Source organism: Henckelia pumila, chromosome 3, assembly GCF_033568475.1.
Source record: "Henckelia pumila isolate YLH828 chromosome 3, ASM3356847v2, whole genome shotgun sequence".
NCBI lineage: Eukaryota > Viridiplantae > Streptophyta > Magnoliopsida > Lamiales > Gesneriaceae > Henckelia > Henckelia pumila.
In genome coordinates, this window is record NC_133122.1 from 143,825,011 (window position 1) to 143,837,452 (window position 12,442).

A 12,442-nucleotide genomic window follows, 5' to 3' on the forward strand; every position below is an offset into this window, starting at 1 on the left:
ACTTGAAGAAGAGATGGTTTCCTCAAGCTTAAATGATATAGATGCTACAGTTGAGGAAACACCACTTCCTAAGGAATGGACACATCACAAAGATCATCCTAAAGATCTGATAATTGGAAGTCCATCAAAGGGAGTATCTACTCGCTCTTCTCTCAATAATATTTGTAATCATCTTGCTTTTGTTTCTCATGTTGAGCCAAAATGTGTTGATGATGCTTTACTTGATGATTCCTGGATTATTGCTATGCAAGATGAGTTAAATGAATTTAAACGCAATAATGTTTGGGATCTTGTTTCTAGGCCGCATGATAGACCTGTGATAGGTACTAAATGGGTGTTTAGAAATAAACTTGATGAGCATGGCACCATCACTAGAAACAAGGCTAGGCTCGTAGCTAAAGGATATAGTCAAGAAGAAGGCATTGATTATGATGAGACTTATGCTCCTGTTGCCCGTCTTGAATCCATTCGTATGTTACTTGCTTTTGCATGCTCTAGAAATTTTAAATTATTTCAGATGGATGTTAAAAGTGCTTTCTTGAATGGTGATTTGAAAGAAGAGGTCTATATTGAACAACCTGATGGCTTTGTTGATAATTTGTTATCTGATCACGTATATAGACTCAACAAAGCTTTGTATGGATTGAAACAAGCTCCTCGAGCTTGGTATGAAAAACTCTCTTCTTTCCTTATTACCAATGGCTTTACTAGAGGAATTGTTGATATTACTTTGTTTACCAAACATGACAAAGATGATTTATTAATTGTGCAAATTTATGTTGATGACATAATTTTTGGTTCTACTAATGAAACTCTTTGTCAAGAATTCTCTAAGTTGATGCAGGAACACTTCGAGATGAGTATGATGGGGGAACTTAACTATTTCCTCGGATTACAAATCAAACAGTGCAAGGATGGGTTCTTTGTGAACCAAAGCAAATACATCAAGGAGATTCTAAAGAAGTTTGGAATGGAGAACACAAAATCATCATCCACACCGATGAGCACAGCAATCAGACTCGACAAGGATGAAAATGGTAAAATTGTAGATCAATCTTCCTTTCGTAGTATGATTGGCTCCTTATTATATGCTACTGCTAGTAGACCGGACATTATGTTTAGTGTTTGCTTGTGTGCACGATTTCAATCATGTCCAAAGGAATCACATTTGTTTGCCTTAAAACGCATTTTCAAATATCTTTCAAATACTCCAAATCTCGGCTTGTGGTATTCGAAAAATTTTTTCTTTGATTTAAAAGCTTATTGCGATGCCGACTTTGGTGGATATAAGGTGGAACGGAAAAGCACTAGTGGAACCTGTTTCTTTTTAGGAAACTGTTTGGTTTCTTGGTTTTCCAAAAAGCAAAACTGTGTTGCGTTATCAACGACCGAAGCCGAATATATGGCTGCCGGTAGTTGTTGTGCGCAAATTCTTTGGATGAAGCATCAATTGCTCGACTATGGCGTCTCTTTTTCAAAAATCCCTATTTTCTGTGACAACACTAGCGCCATATGTCTTACAAAGAATCCGATTCAACATTCGCGCACCAAACATATTGACATTCGTCATCATTTTATTCGTGACCACATCGAACGAAATGAAGTTGAACTTCAATATGTTGACACAACTAATCAAATTGCTGATATTTTTACAAAACCACTAGATGAAAATACTTTTATTCGTTTGCGTGGTGAACTTGGCATGATTGAGTTGTAATCACTTGTTGACATATTCTAAAGATAATGACATATTAAGGGGGAGCTTAATATAAAATTCGAGCAACTTAATTTTGGATAATACAAATTAATTGTATTTATTCAATATTACACGCTCATATTTTGTTATTTATGTGAAATTTATGTGTTGCATTTTAGAAATCATATTTCAATTCTCATGTTTTTGCATACTTTTCCAGTCTTTTTGATTATCACAAAAGGGGGAGAATTAGTTTGGTTAAATACTTTAACTAAAGTGGGAGAGTTAGTTTGCTTAAATGCATAGAGAATAAAAAAAATTGGTTATTTGATAAACAAACTCTTCTTAACTAATTGTTTAATTTAGGAGGAGTTTTATTCATGCAATTATATTGTGCAAATTTAAATTATTTATTTAATATTGTACATTTATTTCTCCTATTTAACCAAGTTTTGTGATCATCAAAAAGGGGGAGATTGTTACGCCTTAAACGCATACAAATCTCGTGTTATGAGATTAATGTTTTTAATGCATTAACAAATCTCATATTATTATGTTTTGATGATTACAAAACTCGGTTAATTGTTACTAACCATTTAAAGTGAGACTTTGCAGATTAGATCATATTAACAATCAAATTCTTGGAAGTTACTTTGAAGTTGTAAAAGAAATGGACAAGGACAAGCCAATATTATAAAGCAGAAACTTGCAAAATTCACCGGGCACTTTCCGGTCATACAAATCAGATCTCCAACAATGAAAATCAAGATCAGGATGTTCTCAAGCTTCTCTCCAAATTTCATAGCAATCCAACGGCTGGATATGGAGATATGAGTTTTTTTAACAAAGTTGCACAGTACTTACTTCTGCAAGGAATGAACTATGAAGACTCAACTTCAGAAAATAACTGGGAATGCTTCGGTTATTAAAATCCGATCTCCACCAATCACATGGATTTCTATGATGTTTTAAAGAGCTAACTGCTGAAGTATCGGATTCAGAAGACTACTGGAATTGATGGAGGCATCCAAATCCAATCTCCACCAATCACGATCAATATCAGGATGTTACAAAGATTGTGTGTTAATTTCAGGCCAATCCAACGGATGGATTGTGAGATTCAAATTTTTGAAAAGTAATGCTCAGAACAAAAGCGAGAACGTGATTTTGCGACTTCCGAGATTTACTGGAAATGTTTGACTCGTTAGAATCAAATCTTCACCGTTCAGATTGAAGATCCAGATGTTTTAAAGCTTCGGTTTAAATTTCAGATCAATCCAACGGTTAGATTAGAAGATATGATTTTTCCACAAAAGCTGCTCAGTGCTGGAAAAAGAAGGCAGCGGCGCCTACACTTTGTCTCTACTCATTGGCTTCCCAATAAACGCTCCAAGCACACAAATTCAAATTCAAATCTTTGCCAACTATAAATAGAGGCTTGCCAAGACCATTTAGAGATATCCCAACTCATCTCTTCTCTCCTTTGCAAGCAATTTCTCACTATCAAAGTGTTTGTGTGATATATTTGAGAGTGTTTGTAAAAAAATAGTTTGTGAGTTGGTTGTACTATTGTTGTAAACACTTGAGTGTGAAGCCAAGTGTGTTGTGCTATCGTTGTAAGCACTTGAGTGTGAAGCCAAGTGTTGTGTTGAGGCTATCCTTGGAGCCCTTAAGGCCAAGAGTGTTGAGTTGTATCGGCGCGGTGATCGTGTCAAGTTGTAAGGCTATCCTTGGAGCCATCAAGGCCAAGACGTTCGAAGTGCTAGTGGATCCTTGGTTAATCGACTTAACCAAGAAGGGGAGACGTAGACGATTTATCGTCGAACTTCCATAAACATCTCTTATCCCTTTTACTGCTTTATTTACATTACGTATTTATTTACCGCACTTATTTATTTGATTGCTTAAGTCTTCCGCTTGCGTACTTGCATAATCACTTTAAATTGCTAAAGTTGCCAATAGAACCTAAATCCCCCCCCCCCCATTAGGTTCTAACAAGCCCAATATTTCATTTCTCTGTTTTTGCAAATTGATGGCCGCGCTCGATCCTAGATTTTCACAGGATCGAGCATGCCATCAATTCCAGAAAAAAATAGAATCATTTTTCTGCTGTCAATCCTCAACTTTCAATCTCAACAATCCAAAACTCAACCTGAATCATGGTTGATCAAGATAGGAACATGCATATAATCATATATAACGACGTGAGCATATAATCATGCGATCCTTACATCAAACGGATATCGTAAAAAGCATTAAATCACAAGCTACACTAAAATCATAAGTGAGCTTCCCGTATCAAGTCTTCTACTAAGTTTGATGTACTCTAATACATATTCGTTTAGCTATAACCCGAGTCCTCACGTGCTAAATCTCGCTCCCGAGCTGTCCATGTCATCTCAGACTAGCTCCTGCCCCACCTGTTGCAATGCACACATACAAAACAAAGCAACAGCCAGATAAACTCCGGTGAGAAACATATTTCCCAGTAAAAGAAACTAACATGCTAATCAAGTTATATATATCAAACTCATGATATAAATAAAAGACAATGCATGATTAAAAATAGGCTTCTCTCAAGAAATCTCTCGTTTCATCGGTTGGGATCCCGAGAAGAAGATATCATAACTAACCACCGACTCTCCCGATCGAGTGGGGTTACTTATCTTACTTCTCTAGACTTTGAAGCCACTATATATGTAAATCAGACACTAGGCTAACTCAACCACCCAGGCCATACATATATAATCCCTCAAATCGTCTAATCGAACGTTTCCGTTCATTTCAAAATCAAAGAATAAGTCTTGCAAGATGAATGCATCATATATCATCATAATAGCATTCATTAACATCAAAGACTCATTCCATAATTCATATAAGAGCATATAAAAGTAAGTAAACAAATAAGTATGTGATTTAGGAAACTCGATACAAACCATCTCGAGTTATAATCCCATTCAAGTACTAGTCCACTTTTACCTTTCGATTGTGAGGTTTCAAGGCAACTTCAAGCTATCCAAATCTGAACAACACAATCACCAAACCTATCTCAAAATCTGCTCAAGCTTCAACCAAACTTCAAGGCAAAAAGCTACAAACCTTGTTCTTTCTTCTATCAGTTTCGAAGTCGAGATTATCGAGTTGATATCCCATGTTTATGAACTGAAATTACAGCATATAAACCAAGTAAAAATCAGCTACAACCCAGCAACATCTTAGTCCAAGATACAATAGCAAAACAGCCTCAAATCATAAACTTGGCGGCGTAACGATATAAACTTGGCAATCCCGAAACACAACTATAACAATTCTATAATCATATCAGCTGTATACAATTCAAAACCAGCAATAATTCCTCAACATATCAGTAGGTATATGATCAAATACACGGCTGAATTCATAAGAACATAATCGATAGCCATCCTTCAACCCGAACTCGATAGAACAAAGAATACAAGCTCAACAACATCAATTCATAATCACATCTAATCTCTGCCATTTTAGACTTCTCAAATCATAAGGAACTAAAATAAAACTTACATCAAATCGAAGGTCTTCTTGCAAGGAGTCCAGAACCTTTTTCGGAATCGAATTCGGACAACCGAAACTCAAGATATTGCAATTACAAGTTGAAGAGGAAGCTTAGGATTTCTTTGATCTGTTCTCTCGGTTCTTACCTCTGAAACAATCTGATGGAATGAGATAGCATACACGTGAATATGCATACATGCAATAGGTGTCCCACTCAAATTCAGGATTTTGCACTTTAGTCCTCCAATTCCTGCTTCTTTTCAATTCAGTCCTCAACTTATCATTTCTTTCAATTTCAATCCTAAATAATTTAAAAATATTAGAATTTAAATCAAAACTCTAAATATTCCCAAATTAAATATTCTTGGATTAAAATTAAATAAATTCGGATTAAATCAATAATCCCGGCCTTTTGCACTTCAGCCCGTGAAACTTCAATATTTTCAAATCAGTCTCGTCAAAATCAATCTTCTTTAATTCCCAAAACATGGAATTTAATCTTAAATTTCATTAATATTCAAATCGAATATTTATTCTTTTAATTTAAGAATTCTCGGAATTTAATTCTCAAAATCCGTAAATTCTCAAATTAAATATTTTCGGCTTGAAAATTAAATCTATCATTTCTATAACTTCTCAAATCAATATTAGCCCATAATATGGAATTTAATTCTCAAATTCCATAATTAATAATTTAATATTTTCGGGCCTTACAATTCCTCCCCTCTAAGAAATGATTTCGTCCTCGAAATCGTAGTCAAATCAAATATCAAGTCTGATAGACTGAATGATTATCTGAAGTTATTCTCACCTCAATCATATAACTCTGAACTTCGTATCTCATCTCTTCATCTCCTATCAGAATTTTTTTTTCTTCGAATCTGCTTCTAATCTCTTGTACTTTAATTCACTGAAAATAATTCTTTCTGAGTTAATTTTCTCCATAATCAAGGATCTGTTGAATATTCAACTTAACTCAGAATCTCTTCGCTATCTATTTCATTTGATTAAAGTACATAGGAAAAATCAAACTGATACTTCCTAAACTTGGATATGTGGAACAAATCAGATCCATCATATCAAACTGAAAGGAATTAAGCTTTCAATCAAATCATTAATTCGGTATAACATCTCAGTCAATGTAATTCAGCTTCAGTGATGACTTGTTGTTTTCTCACAATCATTCTATGCTTTCTGCAAACATAGAACAAGTCTACACTGTCATTTCATTCATCGCTTCAAGATCAGTATTCAACTTCATATTCTGAATCTATAATTGAAACTGTAACGCCCTGTTTTTATCTTAAATAAGTTTATTTGAGTTAATCAGAGATTACAGATTTCTCGAGCCGGTTTGATTTTGATCAGGGTCCTTTTTGCAAAAATTGGATATTTCAGGGACTAAAACGCAAATATTGATTTTTATATATTATCTACACTTAGATTTTGTTGACAAAGTCTTCTTCTTCCTCCTCCAAACCGTGAGCTCCATTGAAGACTCCTCCAACCTTTTCCAAGCTTCCAGATTTCAGTCCGAGCTCGATCCGGCCGTTGGAATTTATTTCTGAAGGCAGATTATCGATCACTGCAGTGAGAACTCTGTTATATCGTAAGTTTTTCTACGATCGAATACATTCTAGTTTTTGTATGTTGTTAGAATCGTTCTAGATTCGAGTATGTTGTTCTAGACAGAGTTCTGATCGTTTATTATCTGTCGGTTTTGAATTAGAGCGACGTTTGGATTTGTTATGATTTTTGGAAGCCATTTTCGAAAATGTGGATTTTGAGATTGATGGGTTTGCTTTGTTATTGTTGTTTTGGACATTGATATGAGGTTATATCAGTATTGAACTGCTGTCTGCATTTCTGGTTTGTTCAGTTTATAACCGTTATGTCGTCGGTTTGAGTTTTGGGTTTTCGAATCGTTTTTGGTATTGAGTGAAGCCTTGGCTTGTGAATGATCGTGGTTGTTATCAACTCTTGTATTCGTACAGATTCGTTGGAGTGTGTCGAGCCCTGTGTTAGCAGCATTGTTCGTCGAGAGTTGGACGAAGAACGGTAAAGAGATTTCCTTGAACCGTTGTTGGTTATTTAGGTTGTCTAGTTGTTGATACAATCTTTTATTGTAGCTTGTCCGGAGTTGGATCTACGACATTGAAAGGTAAAAGCAATCTTTGTAGCGGGATAGCATACTCGGAACAGTTGGTTCTCGAGTTTCCCTTGAAATCACATATTGCATTGATACTGGTTCTAGTTTATGGAACTTGTATTTTGTTGATTATTTGAATGAATTATATGGCTAAGTTCCTTTTGTTTCCATATGCATTCATATTGAGCCAGCACTATTATTTCGATGGGCAGAACAGCCTTTTGTTAGACGTTTGGGAGCTATATTCGAGTGGCCTAGGACGTAGTCGTTGCGCCTAGTGCTAGCATACTCATTATAGTTGCTGAAAGTCTAGAGGAGTGGGATACGTGGCACCACCTCGATTGGGAGAGTCGGTGAGTTATCACGTGATCTCATTCTCGGGATCCCAAAAGCACAGCAGCAATCCTTTGTTATCAGATTTGATATCCCGGTTTAAAGACATGCATTTCATTACGTTGTTATTGATTTTGTTGTTGTCTTGGAAGCATGTTTATTGTTGTATTACTTGATATGTTGCTTTTACTGGGATTATCATTCTCACCGGTTATCCGGCTGTTGCTTTGTTTTGTATGTGTACTTGGCAACAGGAAGGGCAGGATCAAGTCAGCATAGACCTGGTTAGCGTCCAGAGCAAGAGATAGAAGTGAGACTCGTTTAGAAGTCGAATCAGCATGTCAACCTAGTTATGTTTTGCGTTCATGTTTAGTCATTCGAACTTCTCGTATATGTTTTGTAAGCAAAAAACGATGTAGGTGCTATCGAATTGAATGTTGCTCTTCCCTAAACCTTTCTTGTATTGTTATTGGAATATCAAATACTCTTAATGCTAGTGTTTAGGTTTTGATTGAGTTTATTTCAGTGCCTTAACTTCTCTGGGCGAGGGGACGGCGCGGGCGCACGGTTGTTGGCGCGGGCGCGCGGCCTCTTTGCGAGGTGTGGGCATGGGCGCTCTTACTTAGAGCACGGGCGCGCTAGTTTTTGCGAGGTATGAGCGCGGGCGCGCTTCCTTTGGCGCGGGCACGCTGGGATTTGCGGGGCGTAGGCGCGGGCGCGCTAATGTCAGCGCGGGCGCGCGAGCCTCCTTTTAAAAAAAAAAAATAATAATACTTTGGGTTCTTGTTTACTTATCGCTTGTCGTCTGATATTAGTTGATTAGAAACGAGGTCTCACATTAAGTGGTATCAGAGAGTTAAGATTCTTGGTCGAACTAGAGTGAGCGGGTAGATCGAGTCTGCGTGTATTGACTCCTCGCATGTGTTTGAATTATTTTAACTGTGTACTTAATTCCATGCGAGCATGCTTTATTATTGAGAATTATTGAATTACATGGTTATGTGATTTAATTTATAAAGCATGATCTACTTGAGATATAACTGTTTCTATTACCGACTGGTATCCGGTATTCCAAGCGGTTGTAAGGGCACTGATTGTAGCGATTGAGATATCTCGTGTCCTAACCTTTGATTATCAGATGGGTCCTCGTCGAGTGATAAACAGAAACACACCGCCAGTTATCCCTGCGACTGAGCAGGCTAGCACTGAAGTTGATCAGTTGGATGTTTCAGCAACGCCTATGGAAACCTTGCTGAAGAGGTTTCAGTCGTTCAATCCGCCGTTATTGATGGGTTCAGAAAATCCAGTTGACTGCGAGAGTTGGTTGGATGATATTGATCAGCTGTTCGATTCCGTTGATTACACAGATGACCGCAGAATCAGGTTAGTCATTCATCAGCTACGTGGGGTTGCTAAGAGCTGGTGGATCATGGCAAAGAAAGCAATGGAGAGTAGAGATACGGAAGTTACTTGGACTCTTTTTAAATCTGAGTTTTATAAGCGGTTTTTCCCTATCTCGTATCGCAAAGATAAGGGAGCAGAGTTTTCCAATCTGAGGCAAGGGAATCTGAACATTGAGGAGTACGTGGCTAAGTTCGATAGTCTGTTGCGTTTTGCACCGCTAATTGCCGGAGATGAAGAAGCTAAGGCAGATCAGTTCATCAATGGTTTGAACTCCGACGTCTTCACGTTGGTAAACACCAACAGGCCTAACAACTTTGCGGATGCTATGAATTACGCAAAGGGAGCGGAAGCAGGCTTGTGGAGGCAAAGAGGTAACCAGGTAGCACCTCAGCAACAGAGGCAGTATCAGAACCCACCACCTCAGTATCAGAATCAGCCACCTCAACATCAGAACCAGCAGCAGAGGTATGAAGGTGGTAACAGTGGGGGAAGCAGAAAAGATCAGTACAAAGCAAGAGGTAAACAGTTCAAAAGGCAGGGGAACAGTTCGTCTAGTTCCAGTGGTTCGAAGCAATTCGGTTCAGGACAGAGTTCTGGATCTTCAGCCATTTACTGCAGCAAGTGTGGGGGAAGACACTCACCGGATCAGTGTGTGGGAGTCTTCGGTAATTGTAACACCTGTCAGCAACCGGGACACTTCTCTAAGGTGTGCCCTCAACGTAACAAAGATAGAGCTCAGAGTGGGAGTTCGTCTAGACCTGCAGCTCAGCCGGAGAGGCAGTCGTCTGCAGTGAACTCTTTCTAACCTCAGCAACAGCAGAACAGACAGGGAGGTAGCACTAGTGCAAACCAGCCTCCGAGACAGCAAGCACGAATCTTTGCATTGACAAAGGATCAGGCTCAGGCAGCAACTGACGATGTCATAGCAGGTAACTGTTTGATTTTCGGTCATTCTGCTCATGTCTTGATAGATAGAGGTGCTTCCCATTCCTTTATCTCTGAGAAATTTGTGTTATTGCATGCTTTGCCAACTGAATTGTTGCCTACAGTAGTAGCTGTTACTTCAACTTTGGGTGGAGGAATTGTTTCTGTAAAACTAGTCAGGAACTGTGAACTTTGTTTTGAGGGAAATTTGTTAGAATTCGACTGTATTGTGCTTGGGTTGTCAGATTTTGATTGTATTGTCGGTATAGATGCTTTGACCAAGTACAGGGCAACAGTTGATTGTTTTCTGAAGGTTGTCAGGTTCAGACCTGAAATGGCAGACGAGTGAAAATTCTTTGGTAAGGGTTCTCGATCTAGAATTCCTTTGATTTCAGTGTTATCTATGACTCGTTTGTTACAGAGAGGTGCCGAAGGATTTTTGGTTTATGCGGTTGATGTACTGAAATCTAGCCCAGCTTTGGTTGACTTACCAGTGGTTAGAGATTTTGCTGATGTGTTTCCGGAAGATGTTCCTGGATTGCCACCCATTCGAGAGGTTGAATTCAGCATTGACTTAGTGCCAGGTACTCAACCTATTTCAAAAGCTCCTTATCGTATGGCACTTGTTGAATTGAGAGAGTTGAAGGAGCAGCTTGAGGATTTAATTGCCAAGGGATACATCAGACCTAGTGTGTCGCCTTGGGATGCTCCTGTGCTTTTTGTTCGGAAGAAGAATGGTTCTATGCGGCTCTGTATCGACTACCGCCAATTGAACCAGGCTACAGTTAAGAACAGGTATCCTTTACCCCGAATAAATGACCTTTTTGATCAACTGCAGGGTTCTTCTGTCTACTCTAAGATTGATCTGAGGTCAGGTTATCACCAGTTGAGAGTACGAGAGGAAGACGTTCCTAAGACCGCATTCAGGACGAGGTATGGTCATTTCGAGTTTATAGTCATGCCGTTCGGTTTGACTAACGCTCCAGCAGTTTTTATGGGTTTGATGAACCGTATCTTTCAGCGTTTTTTAGATGAGTTCGTCATTATCTTTATCGATGATATTCTTATCTACTCGAAGAACCGTACTAACCATGCAGAGCACTTGAGGACCGTACTCCAGATTTTACGAGCTGAGCAGTTGTTTGTCAAGCTGTCTAAGTGTGAATTCTGGTTAGATCGAGTTGTCTTTCTCGGTCATATTATTTCTGAAGAGGGGATTTCTGTCGATCCCAGCAAGATTGAAGCGGTTATGAATTGGCCTAGACCTACTTCAGTGCCGGAGATCCGAAGCTTCATGGGTTTAGCTGGTTATTACTGTCGTTTCATTGAGGGTTTCTCGTCTATTGCCAAGCCTATTACCCAGCTGACTCAGAAGAATGCGCCTTTTGTCTGGACTGCAGATTGTGAGGCTAGCTTTGTTGATCTGAAGAGGAGACTGACCAGTGCTCCAATTCTTTCTATTTCGAAAGGTACTGGAGGTTTCACAATCTATTGTGATGCTTCTAACCGAGGCTTGGGTTGTGTTCTTATGCAGCATAAGCATGTGGTAGCGTATGCATCGAGACAGCTAAAACCGCACGAGACTCGTTATCCGGTTCATGATCTTGAACTAGCTGCGATCGTCTTTGCTCTGAAGATCTGGCGTCACTATCTTTATGGTGAGTCTTTCGAGATCTTTTCTGACCATAAGAGCCTTAAGTACTTGTTTTCACAGGCAGAGCTGAATATGAGACAGAGAAGATGGTTAGACCTGTTGAAGGATTTCGACTGTGAAATCAAGTATTATCCGGGGAAGTCGAATGCAGTTGCAGATGCGTTGAGCCGAAAGCTATGTTCTTTATCTCTTACTACTATTGGTGTTTCTCAGTTGATCGATTATTGTTGCACTTCTGGTTTAGAGTTTGAAACAGATAGGGAGACTATCAGAGTGTTTGCTATTCAAGCCGAACCGGAGTTGTTTCTTGCAATCAGAGAAGCACAGAAGTCTGAGCCGAGCATTCAGGTTTCAGTAGAGAAAGTCAGATCTGGGCATCAGTCAGAATTCCAGGTTAGAGATGACGTCTTGTTTGTGAATAACCATATTGTTGTGCCTGATATTTCGGAGTTGAGACAGCGTATTCTCCGAGAGGCTCATTGCAGTCGGTTCAGTGTTCATCCTGGAGGTCGTAAGATGTACAACGATCTGAAGAGTCAGTTCTGGTGGAAGAGAATGAAGGGCGATGTTGCGAGGTTTGTATCTCGGTGTTTGAACTGTCAGCAAGTAAAAGCAGAACGGAAGCGACCAGGAGGTCTGTTGCACAGCTTATCTGTTCCTGAATGGAAGTGGGATCACATTTCCATGGATTTCGTCACGAAGCTACCACGATCCGTTCGAGGATGCGACGCCATTTGGGTAGTGATCGACC